This window comes from Poromitra crassiceps (assembly GCF_964638095.1).
Source record: "Poromitra crassiceps genome assembly, chromosome: 1".
NCBI classification, from domain to species: domain Eukaryota; kingdom Metazoa; phylum Chordata; class Actinopteri; order Beryciformes; family Melamphaidae; genus Poromitra; species Poromitra crassiceps.
In genome coordinates, this window is record NC_139623.1 from 40,153,705 (window position 1) to 40,178,306 (window position 24,602).

Below are 24,602 nucleotides of genomic sequence, written 5' to 3' on the forward strand. Positions count from 1 at the left end.
CCGGTATCCTCATCAGCGCAATTAGCGACATGAGAGTAATCACAGCACATTGCCCCAGCAGCCAACACAGCTGTGAGCGGATAGAACACTGACCACAATTAACAGCACCTCATTCCAATTAAGAGACAATGAAAGGTAACACAATCTGATGGCACTAGTTAACCAGAGAGGACCTCAGTGCTGTTAGAAGATGAGAGGAGGAGGGGAAGGGAGAGAGGGAGGGAGGTACTGTAGCAGGATATTGGCAAGATTACTTTCAAAATGGAATATAAAGCTGCACTACTCCACATGATAAAAACAAAATGCAGACAAAAGCACCTTCGTATCAGCTTATCACAAGGTTAGGCTGCAACAGAGGAGCATCTCATTCCCTATTCATTAAGACCTAATTACCCAAATTCAATTTTGTTGTTCTCAACATCCACCAAGTGAGGCATTAGATTGCGTTCTCTTCCGAAGTCCAGAGTTGGGAATTCCCAGCTCGTATACGTACTGTATACAGCTCGTAATTACAATCCCCAGTTCCAACAGAGAAGAAACATAAACCTGTTTCCCGTGTTACAGCTGTTATATTTGGCAGCGTTTGGTAGCCATTAGACAGCAATCATGTAAGTGCAACTTTACTTTTTCGTGTAGGCTACGTACATGTTCAACCACACAGGTGTTTTGATAGGTCTAAGGTGCAATGCTGGGAACATTAATTGAAACACGTTAACGCACCATGTAAACATTTACAATTCAGTTACCTCTTTCTGGGGCCACCGACGTGCCAAATGCAGATTAAATTGTTATCACAGAGGACCTAAAATTGTCATCTGTAACATAATATATGGGAGTATTCAAAATCAATAAAGTAATTCAATAACCTTTATACATTTTTGTGTTCCTTTGCCCCCAGAATCTGCCGAATATGTAGATAAACAGTTTATTTATTTACAGACTGGAATCTGAATATGTATCATCAGCTATACCGTTGCCAGCCGTTATGACAAGAGTTGTTAACCCCCCCCCCACCCCCACTGCCTGCAAAGGATTTCAGTTTACGTTTGAGAAATTGTGGCAACAGAGAAAAGGAGGAAGAATGAGGATGGCGGACAGGAGGCGAGAGGGGGGAGATGAATGGAGAAGGGAAAGAAAGGGGGAAAGGAAGAAGACGATCGGAAGGTCAGAAATGAGAAGCAGACAAGACAAGAGGATAACAAATGAGCACAGAGATGGAGGGGAGATGGGCACGTTGGGAGGGAAGGAGGACAAAGGACAGAAAAAAAGGAAGGAGATAGGTGAGAGGGTACGAGTGGGGGAGACAGGGGAGATGTGGATAACAGAGGAGAGGTGGACAGCTAATTAGCTAACGTGAGCAAAATCCAGCGCTTCAGTGGCAGAGGGAGGAGCGGGGGGAAAGGGACGGAGGGATTTAGGCTAGCGAGCTGCAGTTTGGAGGGCAGCTCTTTTATAACCCCCCTCTAGTGGAGCGAGGTGCTTCTTTTGGATCGTTAAACTTTATTACTTTAAGCGGTTGTCCAGTGGATAGGGATGAAGAAGAGAAAAAAACTCCATATTCTGCATTTCTCTTCTGGCAGAGACGTCTCAAACTTGGCAAGGAAGCACAACTTAGAGTTGTGCTCAACCTCTTTTATTTTTGTTTTGATTTATCTTGTTATTGTTGTTTAATTTCCATGTATTTCTTTTTGTTGTTTTTTTTCCCTCCCCCCCCCATTTTTTTTCTTTGTCTCACACTCTCCATTGTATCAACACAAAACTGAAAAACTGAAAATAAAATATATAAAAAAAGAAAAAAAGAGTTGTGCTCAATCTCACTACCATTTTGTTAGGACACAGCATGAATCCATTCAAGCTAGTTTCTTGTGAGACTAGTCTGATCTCTCAAACCAGACTGTCTCTTCTACATTCTGCAAATGCAGCGTCTGTATTTCGCACCCACAGAGCCTGGTCAAAAGAAGTTGGGGGGGGAGGGGGACGCTACAGGCCGGAGGAAGTTCGAACCGATGCAGCTAGATGATTGGAGAAATACGAGCGGATAAAGGCGGGACACCCGCTCATATTTCTCCAATCACCTGCCTTTAGGCGGGACATCCGGGACATCAGCCTATCATCGCTCATTATTTTCAAGTTTTCCCAGCTTGAAATACAGACCTTATACTGTATGATGCATTGGCAGAATGTAAAAGAGACAGTCTGGCTTGACAGACTATATGATAATGAGACCCATTTCACAGCAGAAGTTTTGTTCAGCATGCATAAATGTGACAGGGACTAGTATTTTGGGTAATGAGTAGGCCACAGTCTTTTTTTCTTTCTTATTTTACTGATCATGAAAGTGCAGATTGTCAGATTTCAAATAATGTGGCATAAATTGAAATCTGAAAATAGTTGAAGAACATAAATTATGCTTATTTGAATGTTCAGACTCGTAAAAGGGAGAAAATCACACTGAAAGTTGGTGAAGAAGCTTGGTGTGCCCTGAACAAGCTTAGTTTGCTAACACATTGTCATTTATTTAGTGATCCTATAACTGTTGTTTGTGATATTGAGTGCGTTCTTCAACATCTAAACTTGTATTACATGTATTATGGAGGGGAGGGTGGGGAGTTCTGTTGTCATTTGAAAACCTTGTAACTTCAATGTTTCAATGGTGATTTTAACATTTTAATTGAATATAAAACCCTTTCAAAACCAATGAAACTCAGAAATACATGTCAAGCCAAAACCAAGAGTCTGTTTTTCTTTGAAGTCAGCACTTTGGAGTTTGGATCTGTATTCCCTATATTGCATCAAATTAACAAACTAATTAAGAGTGTCAAATCACACTAAGAAGTGGCATCATACTATTTATAGATCTCTGTGTATCTGGGAGTTTGACACATCCTCCTGTCACGAGCATCACATGGTGTTGAGTTGTGGCACGGCCCCTCTCTCCCATCACAAATGTTGTTTTACATTAAAGTGCAAAGGAAAGGGGGGAAAACCCATCAAGCTTGAATGATAACGAGACTGACATGGAGAAATATTCACCTGAGCAGCAGAGAAACCCAAACGTTTTCTGGAAACCGCAGCATGCAGAGGGAGAGAGCCTCACCGGTGAACAGTGGGTGACAATTCCAAAAATGACCAAACTGCAGAGCTGGAAATGAGCCAACATGAACATAATATGGTGCTGCAATGCAATATTGTGTCTTTAAACAATGAGTCACCCACACATATCAACAATATATACATCATCACACACACCGGGAGAACTTGGGAGGATCCTAAATGAGGAATTAAAGCTAATAGAGCATTGGGTAACGGAAAATAGACTGGTTCTTAACACTGAAAAGACAAAATGTATGGTGGTTGGTTCAAAACATTCATTAAAAGTTATGCCATCCCTACACTTGACTTTAGGGGATAAACTTATAGAACAAGTCACTGATGTAAAGTTGTTAGGGATCACTATTGACAGTAAACTATCTTGGAACAGTCAGATTGACCAATTAGTAGTAAAAATGGGAAGAGGTATGGCTGCAATAAAACGCTGTCGAAAATTCATGCCTAGCCATTTAATAAAACAATCAATGCAAGCGTTGGTGTTATCACAGCTAGATTATTGTTCGGTTATTTGGTCAAATACAACAGAAAATAATTTAAACAGGTTACAGGTAGCTCAGAACAGAGCAGCACGTATTGTTCTGCACTGTCCATATAGAACGAGTGTAAGTATAATGAATAATAATTTAGCTTGGTTAAGTGTAAAGAGCAGGTTGCATTATTCTCTGGTGTGCTATGTGAAAAATATCATCATAACCAAACCCCAAAAATACTTTATAGTAAATTGTCATTTTTTGCAGATAGTCATAATTATTCTACTCGCCAATCGTCAGAAGGTCGGTTTTTGTTGCCTCCATGCAGAACTAGTCTATTTCAGAGAACAGTTTATTACAGAGCAATGGTGGCATGGAATTCATTACCACATTTTTTGATTTAACAAAGTAATAAAACATGCTTTAACAAAAAACTAAAATTATATCTGTTTACACAAGAACTGTAAAATATAACATGACCTTTGTTTTTGAGCTTTTCATTCATTGTTATAAAGGAATTTATTTTCTCACTTATTCAATTAATTACATATTCAATTATTATATAGAGCAATTGTATGTATTAGATAAGTTTTGAGCTAGTGTTTGTGGTTATGTGTTTTGTTGGTTTTTGCCTTGTGTGTCTAAGTGGTTGTAGTAGCATGTATGAGTAAGAATGATACAGATATGTATATTTGTAAATAATGTTTGTATGTGAATATAATGTATTTTCATAATTGAAGTATTGTAAAATATTAATGTGGACCCCAGGAAGAGTAGCTACTGTTTTTTACAGTAGCTAATGGGGATCTAAATAAACAAACAAACAAACAAACATATCTTCTGCTCCTACTCTTCTTACAATACTTCCAGATGGCACAGAGGCCACTGGGTTTTCTCTACACCCGATATGCCAGATCTCGCACAACACATTTAAAATGACTGACAAGACCGTCTTTGATTTCGCTAATGGCTCAGCCCACCTCCAATATGCTTTTGTACAAAAATACCAGGCTCAAACAGTTAGATGTAAAATACAAATTAGAGAGTCGGGGCGTATGGAGCAAGAATCCCACTGATACTCACAGTGCAGTGACTGCCTGGCCTTCCTGCAATGCAACCAGCCAAGGAGATAATATCATAAACAGCAGGACTGTTCCCACAGGGAGAAGCCTGCCCCCAAGCCTGATCCAGGCTGGTAACACACATACACACATGCACACGCGTGTGCGCACACACACACACACACACACACGTGCACGCACGCGTGCGCGCACACTCACACACACACACACACACACACACACACACACACACACAGACACACAGTTCACTCACATTATGAGCTTTATAGGCTACAGATAAAGTGTGAAATGGAGTCATTCATGCCCACTCAAAGCTTCCCACACACACACACACACACACACACACACACACACACACACACACCCCATCACTCCAAACGCCAGCAATGATGGTTCTATCATTCCATGGCCTAACAGCATTGTTGTGGTTCCTGTATGTAGAAAGCCTATTCTAATCCCTTTGCAGATTGGATATGCTATATCTGGTGAGGCACATCTGTCTGTGGTGGCCACCGGAACATCCACATATACAGGGACGTTGGAACTATTTTCTGGGAGGGGGGGGGGGGGGCAATAAGCCACACCCACAAAAATTGCCTCTTTTTTTTTGCATGTTTGGATCTTTTTTAGGAATATTTCGAGGAATATCTCATTTTAAACACACCAGTGTTATTGTCTATTGATTTAATTTTCTATCTCTCTCTCTCTCTCTCTCACACACACACACACACACACACACACACACACACACACACACACACACACACACACACACACACACACAACACCAAAATTAGGTTGTGGTGACCACAGCCTAATTTATCTAAATATCAACCATGTGAAATAGCTTAGTCAGCCACTAAAGGCTGCTTTATGCTTACCATGCCGTGAAGGGTGCGGGGGTGGAGCGAGGGCCGGGCGCGTCAAATGACGCAAAGTTGTTGGGCGTGGTTATTCGCTACCTCTGTCGGGCGCTCACCGTGTGCCAGATTTTTTTTCTCACAGCGCGACCAACGCACGGCTTCTCTCCAAACATGGCCGCTTTCAAGCCATGTGGTAGGCTATAAACTTTGATTTGCAACTGTTCGTTTTTAGTCATTTCACCAAGTAAATGTGTTGTGTTGAGAGCATGATTTGAGAGAGATTAAAAGCAGCACAGAGTAGGCAATCAGGGCTGAGAACTAAAACGGCTTTCAGTAAAAACAAGTTTGGTGATTTCATTCAGGTGCTGATGTACGTTCGTTTGAGAGTGAAAGCGCACTCAGTACTGCACATAATAGCGTTTCATTGCGACTTTTCACGGGCTGTTCTCACTATTACCATTGTACAATACATGCGGATCACTTGAGCTGCTTTCACACATGTTTGGAATTCAGGAGTTATCTAGAGGCCATACGGGTGGCTGTCATGTGTGAATGTCTGCATGCGCGCTCCCGCGGAGCCTCGTCCTAGCCGGAGGCAAGTGTACCCCCAGCCGTAGTCGCAGAAGCGTATTGTCCCCCCCCCCCCCCCCCCCCCCCCTCCCCCTCCAGAGCTCCGTGAGCTCGTGAGTGCATGAGGACAGAGACGATCGTGACAGATTATTATTATATAAATAGTCAATGTGAAAATGAGCGAGCAAAAAACACATGCCATTTGGTTTTCAAATGAAGCTCAAAACTGCTCCGTGTACGACAGCCAACATGTTGCGGATTGCTGGATTGAAAGGCTCATGGCTCTGATCTGATTTCATGTCTGCTTCGCACAGCACACACATTTAATAAGCATTTTTGGACGCGAGGGTCGTCCCGCTTCCCAGTATTGGACATCGCTAGGTAGGGTATCTGGATCTGGTTGCGTTCAGGTCTTTGATTTAACGTTTACACAGCGTTCGCGCAAATTCCAAGTAGCGTCAAGTCAGGCAGTATAAAACGAAAACTTCCGGGTATAACCTTCGCAATAATGGCAATTAAATAAAGTAAATGCACGTGTAATGTTTTTTTGTGTGTGTTTCGAAAGATACAGAACGGAGATAAACTGGAAGAATATCTGCTCCCTTCGAAAAGTCAATTTTAACCCGTAGTGAGTCGACATTCTGATTTTTTGTTACTAAGTAATACAACATTTATTTTATTTTGAAGGTAAAAACGTCTAGCTTCCTGTATTCTGTATAATTCTAGTAGGTTTGAGGCATTTTAGGACTGAACATAGCAAAGACCTGTTTTGTTTGTACTGCTTGCGACTGGAGGAAATCGATGTATCTGGGCGTGAGTTGTAGGGTTGTTTAATTAATTACTTACTAACGTTATGCGCAAACGATTATATGCCGTGAACGTTAGGCAGTTATCGCCCATTATGTATTTTTAGTTTTCACAACTGTGTGGTCATGCCCAAATTCCCCCACCCCCGCCGCCCGCCCCCTCTCTACTTTACAAACTCTGCGGAGGTGCTACTCATGTGTGAATGCAACATGCCTCATGTGTGAAAGGGTACACTTCACCTATCATCCGGGGCAGGCTCAGTGGGGGGCAACCCTGACCTGATCCGGAGTTCATGTGTGAAAGTGGCTTGAGATGATCACTTCTGATAGTATAATAGCATCTGCCCCAGCGCGAGGTCCGCACGGTGACTCCCGGAGACTCGCGGAGCTCCACCCCCACGGAGCTTGCTCGAGTATAATGAGCCCTTTTAACACATCAACACAAGGTAGCAGCTTACATATCAGTAAGGATAGAACAAGAAATAGCCATCAAGAAAAGCACAGCAGCTCACAGTATGAATGAACAACTGCCCCTAGTCACACAGACACACACAGACTGGTGTGCATTTTCCAAGATGACATATAGGCCACACTGCTCTAGATGTAAATCTCTGACAAGACTCCATAACAAAGAGAAACACAACAGCTAAGCTACAGTACTTACTCACCCATTAGAAGTCCATGCTAGAGCCTTGCGCCGCTCTATGAACTCCATTGTCAACATTACCAGTAGCCAGTTATGCAACTTGCAACCGTAGCCTAGTAGGTATGCCACGGAATTCAAGACCTGGCAAACGCACGTCTTATCATTTTGCACACAGAATGGCAACTAGAGCCGGGCCGGGCTCCATTATCAGCAGTGCCAGCAGCTACACATCATAAACACATGAGATTGCATCATTGCAATCATGTTTTAACTGGTATAAAAATACACCATTTACGTGTCATTCATTCATTGACAGCAGAAAATGCGCACTGAAGGCTACAGGTATGCAGACTGCCTGTACACTCGCATACCCTGTGAGAGTGATAATCAATATTTCCATCACATGCGTAATATCATCTCTGTGGAGAGGTGTGCTTACCTTCACCATGTCTCCAGCCTGTCTGCTGCTGCTGTTCCTTCTCTCTGGCTTTATTTATGGTCAACATGTTGGCTCACCACCTTCTATCATTTCAATTTATAGCCTGCCTCTCATTCCAGAATCACTTTTTACGTCATTTTCATTTGCGCTTCTTTTGTCCATCACGTTGGCGCAAGTTTGGCCCTTATTTTTGCGCATTTGCGCATTGATGTGCGCTACTTCAGTAAATTCTGGAGGTACAATTTTCACTGGAAAGGAAAGTTTCTTGTTCTACCAGTCGCTTAAAGGCCCATTCCGTCAATTGTCACTGTTACTGACGCCGGTGGCCGTTAGAGTAACTGCAGGCAGCGTGTGAACGAGCTGACGCGCGGGCACCATACTCGCACACGCACAAGCAGTTGCCTGGCAACAGCAGAGGTGTTGGTTGCTTTGTAACGTTAACTCATAAAAGTCACTTGAAAACGGCAACCTGGACAATTTATCGGTCAGATCAGCCTTGAGATGCCCAGGAAGGATTCTGGATGAATTATCGGATGTTATTGTGGCATGTTTGGCCGTGTTTTGGCTTACATTGGCTGCGGGGAAATGGATAGGATATTCACGTTACCGTGAGCCAGGAACTACTCTGCTTCCCCTGTATGTACGGTAATGCCTGGAGTTGACCAAACTGAACAATCAAACAATGTTTCATAAGCATAACAGTAACGATAGGCATATTTACGACTGTTACATTCATTATCCACACAAGACAGTAACGTTATTAGTGGGGCTGATGGTAATTTCTATAAATATAGCTAAATCTATTAGTTAGCCGCGTATAGCATCAAGCTAACGTTATGGTTATAATAGGCACTCACCAAGCCGCAATGCGCGGGCATGGCTCCGTGGTCGGCGGTCGAGGGCGAGGAGCTGGTGACATCCCACCTGGCCTCCAACACCGGCAGACCCACGCTGCCCTCCAAGGCGTGCCAGCTGACGGCCAGACTGGCTGAAAAAGGCGTAATTGCACGCGGGGCAGTCCGCCGCCATTACGAACAACCTTGCCATCCTGCAGGGTTATCAGGCTGTGCTCCTACGGGAGATGCAGGGTGACCCCGCTGAGTTGCTCAGGATGGCCACCGACTATGCCTTGCGCATGGTCGACTGCCTGGCGCAGAACAGCGGGAAGTTCATGGCCTTCTCCGTTCTGACGCACCGACACCTGTGGCTGAACCTCACTCAGCTCTCCGAGCAGGAGAAGGAGGCTACTGGGGGCGAAGATCTCTCCGGAGGGCCTATTCGGTCCTTCCGTGGAGGATTTGGCCCAGCGGTTGGAGAGGCAGCAGCGAGACTCCGCTGGCCCGCTCTTAGTCGCCTTCCTTGGGGGAGGGGGGGGGGGGGTGGCTATGAGCCCGCCATCATTGGAGCTCAGCGCTCAACTTCGGTCCGGAGCTCAGCAGGGACCTGCCCAGTCCACCACTTGCCGGCGCTATGCGCCCGGCGGGGGCGGCAGCTCGCCAAGGCCTGGGCTCGGAGCCAGCCTTCGGCTTGTAGCTTTAGGGACAAGCCCATTGTCTTCGGCGCCCAAGGCCCGAATTCGGTCGGGAGCTCTCCCGGGGTCTCATACCCGTCATCAAGTCTCGCCTTGGTCCATGGCTATGGCCTGGCCTCGGCTGGAAGCATCCAGGACAATCCCACCATCAATGGCGCCACGAGCCCATTGTCGGTCGGGAGCTCTCCTGTGGACCGCACTGCCGGACGTTGGCCTGCCTTCGGCGGGCCCCAGATCCGCGTGCGGCCGGGCTCGAAAGAGGACGTTGTCTCCGCAGTCCCCCCACCCCGCGAAAGTCGCGCGGCAGGAGGGTTACTTCGTTACTTGGCCACAAGAGACCATCTTTGTCCAACAGGCTCAGCGCCTGGGAGCTTCTATGTTCCCTGACCCCATGGTTACGGCGCACCCTCCAGAAGGGATACGCTCTCCAGTTTGCCAGGCCTCCACCCACGTTCGACGGGATCCCCGATTCGGCCGTGAAGGGGGGGTCCATGGACATACTCCGCAAGGAGGTTACTTCGATCCTCACCAAGGGGGCGATTCGCTCGGTTCCCAAGGCAGAGGTGCGCTCGGGTTTCTATCACAGGTACTTTGTCGTGCCCAAGACGGACGGCTCCATGCGTCCAATTCTGGACCTTCGGCGTCTCAACAAGACGCTGAGGAAGTTCCCGTTCCGAATGCTCTCTTTCCCCCGCCTGTTCAGCGCGTTCAGAGGCACAGAAAATACCTGAGGTTCTCTTTGCTGGGAAAGGCTTACGAGTTCTGTGTCCTGCCGTTCGGCATGTCTTTGAGCCCACGAACCTTCACGGTGTGCGTGGAGACAGCCTTGGCTCCCCTCCGCGCGAGTGGGATTCGCGTCTTCCTCTATCTCGACAACGCTCTCATAGTGGCGGACTCGAGGGTCCATGCCACGGAACATACCAAGGTGGTGACCGATCACCTGCAGACCTTAGGGTTTTTGGTGAACTGGCAGAAGAGTTGCCTCGTCCCAGCGCAGGTGGCGAACTTCCTGGGGCTCGAGCTGGACTCCCGGGCCATGCTGGCCCGCCTTTCACCAGAGCGACAGGCTCGCACAGTGTGGATGGCAAAGACGCTAGGTCTGTGTCCCTCCGTGTCAGTGCATCAGTGCACAGTCATGCTGGGGCTGATGGCCTCAGCAGTGCATGTGCTCCCACTGGGGAGACTGCACATGCGCCCGTTCCAGATCTGGTTTCTCAGGCATGGCCTGGACCCGGCCAGGGACCGTCATCGCAGGGTTCCTCTGACGTGTCCGGCCCGGCGGGCGCTGGCCATATGGCCGGACCCCCGTTACCTCTCGAGAGGCACTTGGTTGGGCCCTGTCCCGCTCAGGTTGGTTATTCGCACCGACGCCTCCCTCTGGGGATGGGGTGCGGTTTGCGGGCGCTTTTCGGCGAACGGCCGGTGGGAGGCTCAGGAGCTTCGCCACATAAACGTGGATGTCTTTGAATGCCTCAAAGACATCCATCACTGGATGAGTGCCAACTCTCTGCAACTAAATGGCAGTAAAACCGAGGCCATCCTCATTGGGACCCCTCTGCAAACATAAAAGGCTGCCATCACCCACATCACCATCTGTGGCCAGTCCATCCCCCTTTCCTCACTCATAACTAGCCTTGGTGTCACACTGGATTCATCACTATCTCTCGACGCACACATCAAATCTGTCTGTCAAACCTCCTTTTTCCATCTGAAGAACATCTCCAAACTACGCCCCTCACTAAGCAAACCTGATGCAGAAAAACTGGTTCATTCCTTCATTAACTCCCGCTTAGATTATTGCAACTCCCTATTCGCTGGCCTTCCCTCCAAAACCATCCAGAGACTTCAGTATGTCCAAAACTGTGCCGCCCGGATTCTTACAAAAACATGCAAGTCAGAGCACATCACCCCGGTTCTGCACTCCCTTCACTGGCTCCCAGTTAACCACCGCATCACCTACAAACTTCTCCTGTTAACATACAAGGCCATTCATCATACTGCTCCAACCTACCTCCAAGATCTAGTCACCCCTCAATCCTCACTCCGGGCACTCAGATCATGCAGCTCCAACTTCCTTTCTCTCCCTAGGACCAAACTCACCAGCATGGGTGACCGTGCCTTCTCCTCACTGGGCCCCTGGCTGTGGAATCAGCTCCCAGGACCACTCAGGGCTACAGACTCTTTTGACGTTTTTAAATCAAAACTTAAAGTCCCTGGAAACCAGAAATATTGTTTTATTATTTAGCATTTTGAGTTCATCACATCACAGGAACCTATGTTAATAAGCCACCAGCCAAATTTGAACGATGATGAACGTTGCAAAGTATATAAATTTAGGTTTGACAGTCATGGCAAAAGTCATGAGAATCAATTTGATTTTAGAGTGTATTTTCTCCCGCGGACTGTGTGGGCATGTCCCGTCTGCAGCAGGTCTCCGAGAGAGAGAGAGAGAGAGAGAGAGAGGGAAACGGAGACTCTCCGTTGGAGAGAGAGAGAAGGAAAGAGAGATGGTGTGTGTGTGTGTGTGTGTTCGCGCGTTGCTCGGCGAGAGGAAGACATCTCTGCCGCTGCTGCGAGTGCACAGCGCTACTGTGTGTGTGTCAGTGTGTGTGTGCGCGCGTGCGTGCATGTGTGTGTGTGATTCGATTAAATCTTATGACGTGATAAGCTCCTGCATTTTAGCACCGCACGCTCCGCTCTCTTCAATGAGGAAATGGAAATCCAGACCTTGTAGAAAAGTGTAGATTTTTGGGGTTAGGGTTGAAAGTAATGTAAACCACTTTCTGAGGCACACAATTACTCACATAAGACCCTAAATGTAATAGTTAGAAGGTTTTTGTGGATTTTCGTTTCCAGGGACTTTAAAACCCACTTATTTATTTTAGCTTTCCCCTAGGGTCCTCCCTCTCTCTTTACACGTGTTATGTTTTTATGTTTATATCCTTTTATCTTTTTATTCTTTTAGTAGCTGTTTCTTTATATATTTTTTATTTTTCCCTGTTTGATTGCTTGATTGCTTTTATCATGCATCTGTAAAGCACCTTGTGAAGTCCTTGGATTTTAAAGTGTGCTATATAAACTGAATTTATTATTATTATTATTATAAACGTGCTAGAGCTGGAGGCGATTCGCCTGGCTCTACTTCACTTCCAGCGGCTCATACATGGACGCCATGTTCTGATCCGCTCGGACAATACAGCGGCGATCGCCCACCTGAACAAGCAGGGCGGTGTGCGGTCGGAGGCGCTGAACCGGTTAGCGACGGAGATTCACCTGTGGGCGTATCCCCGTTTCCTTTCATTGTCAGCGGTTCATCTGCCAGGCTGGCTGAATTTCGGGGCCGACCTGCTGTCTCGGGGCAATCCCCGTCAGACGGCGTGGTGCCTCCACCCTCAGGTGGTGGAACAGATTTGGGCCAGGTTTGGGCGCGCGACGCACTGCCCACTGTGGTTCTCGATCCAAGAGGACAGCCCCCCGTTGGGTCACGACGCGCTGGCGCACGCGTGGCCACAGGACGGGCTCTATGCATTTCCCCCGATCCCCCTGATCCGACAGGTGTTGGACAGGGTGAGGGAACAGCGCCTTCAGCTTATTTTAGTGGCCCCCTTTTGGCCCAAGCAGATATGGTTTGCGGACCTGATCTCCTTGGCGCAAGGTCCGCCCTGGGCGCTGCCAGTGCGGGCGGATCTTCTATCCCAGGCAGAAGGGGAGGTGCTCCACCCCTCCCCCAGCAGGTGGAAGCTAGCAGTCTGGCTGCTGAACGGGACCATTTGCTAGCCCAGGGCTTGCCCGATGTGGTGTGCACTATTCAGAGTGCTAGGGCTGCTTCGACCCGCTCTCAGTACACGTACAAGTGGCGGGTCTTTTTGCGTTGGTGCACGGACAAGGGCGTGGATCCAGTGAACTGTGGTGTGCGACCAGTTCTCTGTTTCCTTCAGAGCCTGCTTGACGCGGGCCAGTCCCCGCAGTCGCTTAAGGTGTACGTAGCCGCGATTTCTGCTTGCCACATGGGAATTGAGGGGAGCCCCGTGGGGGCGTTCCCTCTGGTCTCGCGCTTCATGAAGGGAGCGCTTAGGTTGCGCCCGCCGTCACGGTGCGTCTTTCCCAAATGGGACTTGGTTACGGTGCTGGACTGGCTCGCGGGTCATCCGTTTGAGCCCTTGGACTCCGCCTATCTGAAATTTCTGTCTTTGAAGACCGCGCTGCTGCTGGCCTTGTCGTCAGGAAAGAGGGTTGGTGACCTGATTGCCCTCTCGGTGCAGCAGGCCTGCATGGTTTTCGGGGATGATGGGCACAGGGTTACGTTGCGACCTAATCCGGCTTAAGAATAGTAATGCCAGCTTTAGGTCTATGGTCATAGACTTGTCAGCATTCTGTCCCCCGGCGTTCAGTTCGGGCGAGGAGAGACGTTTGCACATGCTGTGCCCCGTAAGCGCGCTCTCGGCCTATGTGGCCAGGACGCGTTCATTACGCACTACAAACCAGTTGTTGGTCTGTTTCGGGAAGAGGGCCCAGGGCGGACCCCTTTCCAAGGATCGCTTATCACACTGGATAGTGGAGGCGATTGCTTTGGCATACTCTGCCATGGGTAAGGTACCCCCGGAGGGTATCAAGGCGCATTCTACGCAGGGCGTTGCGATGTCTTCCGCGTTGTTGCGTGGTGTATCGGTGGAGGACATGTGCGCTGCGGCCTCATGGTCCTCTCATCACACGTTTGTTAGATACCACAGCCTTCACGTGTCCGGTTCGCGTTTCGCGCATGCGGTACTGTCAATGGCAAGAAGGTAGTATCGTTGCCGCTCCAAATGCCACATGGTTGGGCATGGGCGTTTCGCCATGCGGCCGTGGTTCACCGGTGCCTCTCGGGTCGCTCTGAGGAGTGCTCCCGGCAGCAAGGGCGGTTGAATTTGGCACTAGAGTGAGAGCTTGAGTTCGAAACGAAGTAAAATGTTAGGGTTGTGCTGCACAACCCTAACGTTTTACCCGGGTTGTAGCACAACTTGTGCTACAACCCGGGTTTTACGAGTGACAACGAGAGCTCTCACTACCCAGCCTTGCTGCGTCGTTGGATGCGTCGTTCTCAGCGAGCTGGAAGAAGGAGTGGCTTCCCCTGGTCTGGGCGGGTTGTGACGTAGTCACGTGGGTAAGGAATGAGGGTGGCCGCCTCAGCCCCAGGGGGTACCACGCCACCTGTTGGTGGGTGGTTGGTTTTAAATAAAGATCATTTTTGGAGCAAAAATAACATTCTTCCAGTGGCTGAGTGCGCAGCGGAGATGGCACTAGAGCATACATGGGCAAACTACGGCATCCGGCCCGTGCATGCAAGATACCCGCTGAATAAGTGTCCAAATGTTCATGTCATTCTGGCCAATACTCCACTTCTGTTATAGCATTTCAGTCTGGAATATGGAATATCTTTCAATAATCTTTATGACTAAAAGGCTACATTGAATTAGAAATTTAAATAATTAACTCATTGGTTTTGGATTTATTTAGCTTCAAGACTGCATTTTTGTTCGTGTGACCCGCAACACAGGCTTTGATCATCCCGGGCAACTTACTGATACTTATGCTTAAATTAACCCACTCATATTCTGATTTATTTCAAGAAAAACATTTTGGCTAGTGGAAATTCTAATTGGCTGGTAACTTTAAAATCTAGCAGCCATATTGGCAGGTGGTCAAAAAAGTTAATTTCAAGCCCTGAGAGCAGGTGGTGACATAGGAGTGAGTGAGAAAAGGATGAAATATTGGTGGTTAAGACTGAATAATGACATCACAACTGTTCATTTAAAATGAGTTATTCCTCTAAACGTGGCTTCAAATGCACCAAATTTTTCACGCTGGCGCCGTTCGGCCCTCAGCAAAACCTGGTAGCGAGGACATTTTTTGTGGCCCTCTCTATCATCAAAGTTACCCATCCATGGGTTACGGCATGACAATATTTGTTCGGCCCCCGGCAACAATCTGGGTTTCTCATGTGGCCCCCCATGAAAAATAATTGCCCACCCCTGCACTAGAGTGAGAGCTCTCGTTCTCACTCGCAAAACCCGGGTTGTAGCACAACCCTAACGTTTCACTTTATGGGGAGTTTATCACGGCAACGTGGTTCAACTTGCAAGAAGAGCAAAGAATGAGAAAACGTTTTGATAAATTGGCTTACACATCATCATGCATGCCCTGCACCCAGCACTGTATAGTACAGCGGTTTCAAACATACGGCCCACCGGCCAAAAGCGGCCCACAGGATGACTTTGCAAAGTGTAAAAATTGCACTGAGAAGTCCTTCAATCCAATGTGATGCACTTGTGAAGGCTAAGAAGTTTAATATTGCCCTATTCATGTTTTCTGTATTCACCACTAGATAAACTATTTTCATTACCCTTGACTAGGCTACAGATAATTACTCAGTTGCTGTCAATTATAATGCACATCAGACAGTAGATTTGATCATTTGATTTGATGGTAGCTGAGATAACCCTATGTGAAAATGTGTTCTCAAAATGTAGCTGTAATTCTTTACATTAAAAGAAACTGGAACATTTTGAGGTTTTGTCAATGATTATTATGATTCATTTTCTTTGTCCGGCCCACTTGAGACTAAATTGGGTCTCATGTGGCCCGTGAACTAAAATTTGTGACACCCCTGGCATAGTATATCATAAACTATAGTGCATATTGTGCATATCAAATGGAAATGAGTTTTAAGTTTACACTAATAGCACAATAAGTGCCATGCCTCCCTATATGGGCTGTGGAAGTAACATGTGTTACATTGTTGTTTGAAATTGTATTTATTAGGATAAACCCCTTGAGATGAATCATCTCGTTTTCGAGGGGGTCCCAAGATGCAGAACAATCATTACATAGCAGACAGAGAAAAACATATTTAACATACAGACAGCAAAGAAAGAAAGAAAAAAAAAAAAAAAAAAAAAAAAAACACACACACACACATAAATCAATGAAAACAATGAAGCAGTACAACCACAAGGTGGCCAAAGGCCTGTAGATGAACAATCAAAACAAAAATGGATCGCCAACTACGATCAGATCTGTTATATGATATAATATAATATATGATATAAATGATATATATATACATGATATAAATGTCATCAGTGATAACAAGAGCAATGAATCACAAACAAAGAGGACAGAGCATGCTTAAACAAACCAAATGATGAGATAGAACGAATATCAGCAGGTAGATTGTCCCAGTCTGCTGGTGCTTTATGCCTAAAAGCTCTTTTGCCAATAGTTTTCTTTGCATGAGGAACAGAGAAATATAGCTGAGCAGAGTGCCTCATTTGATATCTGGATGAGAAAGGTACAAGATACTGTTTTAAGTAAAGAGGATAACTGAGGTGAATACATTTAAAAATAAGTTGAAGCCAGTGAATGTGTCTTCTTGTGTTTAGGGATGGAAAATTAAGTGTCTGATACATTGTACAGTGGTGAGTAAGAAAAGGGCAACCAAGGACAAATCTACAAATTCTATTATAAGCTGTGTTAAGTGGAATAAGGTCAGATTTTGATGCGTTTTGATAAACAACATCACAATAGTCGAGCAGTGGTAATAAAAGTTGAGAAACAAGTTTCTTACGAACACTGAATGAAAAACAATTGCGAGAACGATACAAGACATTGATCCCAAAGTTGACTTTCTGACAGACATGACCAATGTGAGATTTGAATGAGAGTTTGGCATCAAGCCATACACCAAGATATTTGATTTTTTCAACTTCATGCAAAAGAGTGCCGTCATTACATCTTACTACACAGGAACCGGGGTTGGAATTGAGTTTCTGTGTAGTACCAAATACCATAATATAGGACTTAGTTTTATTGAGCAAAAGTTTGTTACATGAAAGCCAATTTTGTAAAATAATGAAATCAGACTGAAGATAAGTTTGAATTTGAAGTAAATCTGGTTTAGAAGTGTATATGACCGTGTCATCTGCATAAAGTTGGGCAAAACAATTATTGAATATTAGTGGGAGATCATTAACAAAAATAGAAAAAAGAAGTGGTCCCAGTGTTGAACCCTGGGGCACACCTTGTTGTTGAATCAACAAATCAGATTTTTTACCATTTAAGACTACACATTGTCTTCTGTTATGGAGGTATGCACTGAACCACAAAACTGCATTATCAGAAAGGCCAAGGGCATGGAGTTTATCCAAAAGCAAATAGCGATCTACAAAATCAAAGGCTTTGGTTAAATCAATAAATATAGCACCTGTGAGGTCACCATTATCAGCAGCAGAATACACATCATTCGTAAATTTAAGGAGTGCAGTGGTTGTGGAGTGATTAGACCTAAAACCAGATTGACAAGGTGATAATAAATTATTATTACTAAGATATTTAGAGAGTTGATTATAAATTAATTTTTCGAATATCTTAGCAATAGAACATATAATGGATATAGGTCTGTAGTTGTTACAATCAAGTATATCTCCTCCTTTATGCAGTGGAGTAATACGTGCACATTTCCAAATAAATGGTAACTCACAGGTAGACAAGGAGAGGTTAAATAAATCGGCAAGTGGATAAATAATGACATTGACAGCTAGTTTAATAAATCTATTTTCTAACCCATCAAGCCCAGCACTACTGCTAACATTTAACTCATTAATGGCCTTCAGAACATCAGTTGGAGAAATTTTGCTAAAGGAAAAAGAACTAGTACAAGGAGAGCTATTATGAGAGCCAGTATTCAGGTAGGAGTCAGGTAGCAAAGTAGAACAGACAGATGAGAAATGTTGATTGAAAGCTTGAGCAATAGACAATGAGTCATGCAATATATTATTGGAGACTCTTATTTTATTAATAGGTTGTTTATCAGAGGTATTCATAATAGTTTTGATTTTATTCCAAAATTGTTTAGGGTTCTTAAAATCATTAGTGAGGGAATCCTTATAATAATTAGATTTTGCATTACGAGTTTTTGTCTTGCTTACATTTCTCAACTGCCTGTATACCTCCCAATCAGCATTATCCTTAGTCAGACGGAATCTAGACCAAGCTTTGTCCCTCTGCTTGAAAAGACTAATAAGTTCCGAGCTGATCCAAGGGAGATGTTTACCTTTGACTTTAACAGATTTCCAAGGAGCATGTTTGTCCACAACAGCCATGAACTCGGTGTAAAAAAAATCCCAAGAATCTTGTACATTAGGTATTAACTGGAATCTTTCCCAATTAATACCAATCAAGTCATTTATAAACAGATCGGAATTCAATTTTTTGTATTGTCTAATTTTGATAAATTTTGGAGGTAATTTAAGCAATTTAATTTTCCAAACACAGTAAATGATAGAGTGATCACTAAAACAATCAGACATAACACCAGAAATTAAAATTCGGTTTGGATGTGAAACAAGTATCCAGTCAAGCGAGGAATGGGTTCTAGGGGTGATACGAGTAGGCTCATTAATAATTTGAGTAATATTTAGACTGCTGAGTAAGTTTTTTTCTTTGTCAGATGACTTATCCAACCAGTTTTTATTAAAATCACCCAGTAAAATAATTTAATTTCTAGATGAAATTGAGTTGATGGTGGAAATAAAGCAGTTGAAGGACTCTGCAGGTGAGGAGGGTGGTCTATAGATGCTACCAATAGTTATACATTTATTTGCATTAAAAATGACCTTAACAAAAATGCTTTCAAAGTGTAAAGGCTCAACTGTGGGTATACTTAACTCAGATACCAGATCAGAAGAAATATATATGGCCACTCCTCCTCCCCTGGTACTCCTATCAGATCTATAAAGAACATAGTTTGTCAGATTTATTTCATTATCAGTGATGCTATTATTGAGCCATGTTTCCGAAAGTGTAATAATATTCGGCTTGTGTAGGACTACCCAAGCACGAAGTAAGTCGATTTTAGGCACAAGACTCCTTATATTCACATGAATAATTTTTAATCCTTTAACATCATCCATTCCGATATCTAAACCAACAAATGGTACAGATCCTGATCAAACAAAGATTCAGAAATAGTTGGATCCAAAATAGAAAGAGGTTGTACAGATTGCAAAGTTCATTAAATACAGCAAACACACAAGACACATAAACACGAAAAACACAAAAAAACAAAACAAAACAAAACAAAACACACACAAGAATGACCCAGCAACCCAGGACAGCACATCCCAGAGCATATCCATGAGTAAACAGAGCCACGCAGGCATAGGTCAGAAGACAATTCATTAAACTCAAAACAAAGTCTGCATTAAAGAAAAAATAGTAGTGATAAGCTGTAGCTCAATAATAATATAATCACTCGCAGCATTAAACACTACCAGCTCAGTCCAGTTGGTGGCGGTAATGCACCTCCAAGTTGGTTGCCAACCGCCACAAAACACCAAAGAAGAAGAAGAAGAACACCACCAGCTAGGGGCAGCAGTGAGTAATTACGAATACAATTGGCAGCCTCTAACGTGACGAAGAAGAAGTGACGTCATCAGTTTTGCGACGGTAGAAAGTAAACACTCGGCTGCAAGTCAACCTGTTGTTTCTCATATCCATCAACAACAATTTGGCCAACATTATAACATAATAAGAGTAATAATAAACCCATCATGAATTGCCAACAAATAATCACACTTAACGCCATTCATCGAAGAAAGTATATCGAGAGCAGAAAGTCACAAAATTAGAGAGCCAGTTTGATGGAGGTTATCATGCTAACGTTAGCCCCAGCAATCACATCAAGAAGGATCAAAGTCCCGGAGAAGACGAGGGAGACATGAAGGTAGCTTCAGCGAGCTTGTGGGAGGTGAAACTCTGCTGCTTGCCAGCAACAATCACACACAGCGTACAAGGATAACGGAGAAAATACTTCAGTTTAAGTTCACGAAGCTTGCGTTTCACGGGATCATAGCACCGGCGCCTCCTCGTCAGTTCGGCACTGAAATCTGGATAAATGGAGATGCGGGATCCGTTGAATTCCAGCTGCTTTTTCTCCCTGGCAAAGCGAAGAATTTTCACCTTGTCCTGGAAGTTAAGGAGCGTGATCATGATAGACCTGGGGTTGGTTCTGTCGATTTGACGGACTGTGGGGGAGCGATGTGCCCTCTCAATGATCGGCGGGGTGTGGAAGTTTTCTTGGCCCAATAGCTGAGGGATCAGCCGGGACATGAATCCAGCAATATCATCGCCTTCCACGGACTCACGGATCCCAACGAAGCGGAGATTAGAGCGTCGGCTTCGATTTTCCAGATCATCAACTTTGTCCATCAGGTAGGAGTTGTCCTTCTCAAGCTGTTGCATCTTAACGGTCATCTCTTGTACATTATCCTCGTTAGCGCCAACTCGTTGCTCCAACAAATTAACTTGTTCTCCCAAAGTAGCCAAGGAGATCTCAATGGTGCTGAGACTACGTTGCATCGGATCCACTTTTGAGTCAAAATGAGACACCATGTCTGTCTTTGTTTGTTGAATGGCGTTCCACAAAGTTTGAAGCGAAATTTCAGCCCCATCCATTTTGAGAGATGATAACAAAGATCAGATACACAATGCTCGTCTTATCAAGAGTCAATTCACATCAAAAATATGTGGTCCAGATGAATAGGAGAGCTTAAAGAGCTACATTAACAGAAACAAGCAGACTTAGCTTGAGATACGTCCACTCACGCTGCGGCCATCTGACATTCACATGAGATGTTGTATAAACACATAATTAGCATGACGCTGACTCAGTGTTTCTGGATTTGGTCTTTTTTGGTGAGATAGGTGTCACTATGCAAGACTACTGCTTTGCCAGAACCTGATTTTGGATTCAGTTCTAAAAGGAGCTAACTAAACAGGTCGTATGTCACATTTTCAGGGTGGGACGGGGGGCTGGGGGGTGTTTGAAAGTAATGTAATGTGTAATGTAACAAATTCCTTTTGATGCAATATGTAAAGTAATTGTATTACTTTTTAAAGGAGTAATCAGTAACTTATTGCACTCGCTCGGTCCCTTGCCCCAACACTGGGGAGTGAAACACTAGATGGGATTAAGATAATGAGAGTTTTTGCGGAGAAGTTTCTTGTTGAAAGAAACAGTGGGCACTTAATGGCATCGCATGTCTGTTATGTGATATTACAGCTAGCCAGCTAGCTAAGAGAGAGAGAGAGAGAGAGAGAGAGAGAGAGAGAGAGAGAGACAGCCAGCAGATGTTAGCTAAATCTAACCCAGATGGGACCCAACACCTTACCTCCTCAGAGATATCGAAGTAGAGAGAGGGGAGATAATGAGAGATTCAGTGAGAGGAGAAGGGGACGAGCAAGCCAGGGAATCCAAAAAGGAGAGATAGGAGACAGGAGGAGAGAAGGAGAGAGAGAGTCTAGGGTGTCTGTCCCTCTTCCTCATAATGCCACATGAAGATTTACCAGCACCATGCTGCAGGCTGCTGAACAGCCTCTCTTCAATCTGTTCTGCAGAGTCGGGGTCAATTCACTTTCCATTAATCCAACAGATTAAAGTGTTTTTTAAAGGTGCCCTGCTAGGAAATCAAAATGTCCTCTGTTTATATAATCAAAAGATTTTTAATGGTGACATAACATTTTATTTTGGTCAAGCGGCTAAATTTGTAATCATCGCACTTTCAAAAATCCATTGGAGAAGAAAAAAGTTAGATTCCCCCCAAACAGTTCCTATAATGAATCTGCCGTATAATGGAACAAATTAGATCAATCATTATTTCATGAATGTCAGTTTAAATTATTGATCGAAGTGGAAGTTAATTGAACCCAATGGCCCGGTGTGGTGCTGTGGTGGATTATGCAAAATTTGTGCCAACATGTAAACAGACTCAGACTCAGATTGGGTCCTGAAATGATCCTGAGCAATACAGTCCAAATTATTGAATGTGGATTACATTTAACTTTAAATTTTAAATGCTACAGGCTTATAAGTCAAGTCAAGTCAAGTCAAGTCAAGTCAAGTCAAGTTTATTTGTATAGCACATTTCATACACAGAGGCAATTCAAAGTGCTTCACATAAAATGGTTGACAGGAAAAGAAAAGAAAAGAAGAGAATAAAATGGACATTTAACACGTTCACTGCCAATGACGTGTTAATACGTCAAAAAAAATCCAACGGTTGACTGCCAATGACGTGTTAATACGTCAAACTGTTTTTTCAGTGGTTTCCACTAGGTGAGGCCCTTGGGCAATAGGTGAATGTGGATCCGACCTCTCCCGCTGCCCCGGAAGTACTCTAACAAAGATTTGTATATAAGGAAGGCGCCATCCTTTGTTCGGGGTGGGTTGAAGTAGGTAAGTTTAGATACAGAGCGAGACAGCATTACATAGCGATTTATAGATAGAGAATTTCAGCAATTTAGCAATTTAGAGTCAGATTTAGAGCGAGTTGGTTAGCGTAGTTGATTTAGTTTGTTAGTTGTTAGTACAGTAGTAGTGTTTAGTATAGTCTTTGTAGTAGATTTAGTTTAGATAGTTAGTTAGCGCGTAGTTACAGTTAGTGTTCATTGTAGTTAGCTTAGCACATTTAGCTTTAGCGTTAGCGTCAGTTCATTTTAGTATTTAGCGTTTATTCTAGTTCAGTTTGATCGAGTTGGTAGCCGGTAGATTAGCCTTATTTCAGTTCAGTTTGATCTAGTCGTAGCAGTAGTTGTTTTATTTCAGTTTAGTTTAGTTAGTATTTTCAGTTTTTAGTTTAGTTGGGAGTGGGTACGTGTTTGTGCCATGCCGGCCAAGCGCAAGCGGTCTTCGGCCAAACGCAAGCGATCGGCGGATCAGAGATCACTGCTCCATTTCTTTTCCGTCCGAAATGAGCTTGTGCCGGAGACCGATTCCGAGGTCTCGGATGAAGAACGGGGTGAGCCCATGCATGTCGCGGCTGCGGCTGCTGGGCTGACTGAGTCCGAGTCGAGTGACCTCACGTCTTCCCCAGACGCGGAGGATTCTGAAGAAGAATGGGCCCCGTCCAGGAGCGAAGCTCCACAGAGCAGTGGTAAGACGATGTTTGAGATGACTTGTGTAACTTGTGTAAATGTAATTACTATGACTGTACAAAAGCCAGCAGTCAGTCAATTCATTTTACTGAATTTCAGACTCTGAAGATGAGCCTGTAGCCAGCTGTAGCGCTACAGCATCTGGTGCCACAGCCTCTGGTGCCAAGAAAATGGGTAAGATCACACTTCAGGATCAGGTTTATTTTCACATCACAGGTTCCAGCCAGAATTCCAGAAATTCTAGAACTCCAGAATTCAGTACCACACATATAAAAAACACTATTTTATGGTAATTATGTATTTCTATAATTTGCAGATGGAGCTGGAAGTGGGAAACGTCCTCAGCCTGCAGGTCCTGAGTGGTGTGATGTTGACTGGGAGCCAACCCACATCCCCTTCACAGCAGAACCGGGTCCTCATAGTGGTGGTGCTGCTCAACCAGTGGACTTCTTCCAGCTCTTCCTGAACAATGAGCTGCTCCAGGATATTGTAGAACAAACTAACCTGTATGCCCACCAGTGCATCAGTCAGGTCAGTGAGGCTCTGCCACATTCAAGGCTTGGGAGGTGGAAGGACACTACAGTGGCAGAAATCAAGAGCTTCTTGGGACTATATTTCCTCACTGGGATCGTCAAGAAGCCTGAACTGTCCATGTACTGGTCCACAAATGAACTGCTTGCTACCCCCCACTTCAACAGAACCATGTCTCGCAACCGCTTTCAACTCCTAACACGATTCCTCCATTTCAGTGACAATGATGATGTTGACGATGCAGACAGGTTGTACAAGGTCCGGCCAGTTTTGAATGACCTGTTAGGAAAGTTCAGAGCCATGTTCACACCAAGTCAAGACATCAGTATTGATGAGGGGATGCTCCTGTGGCGTGGGCGGTTGGCCTTCAAAGTGTACAACCCACAGAAACCCATAAAGTATGGGATAAAGTCATACATCCTCTGTGACTCCCAGACAGGTTACTGCTACAGCATGAAGCCCTACTGTGGTGAGCGGTCCTCCCTAGGCGATACGGTGGAGTTCCTCCTCGGGGACTTGGCAGGGCAGGGTTACCATTTATACATGGACAACTATTACAACTCTGTTGCAATGTGTGCACAG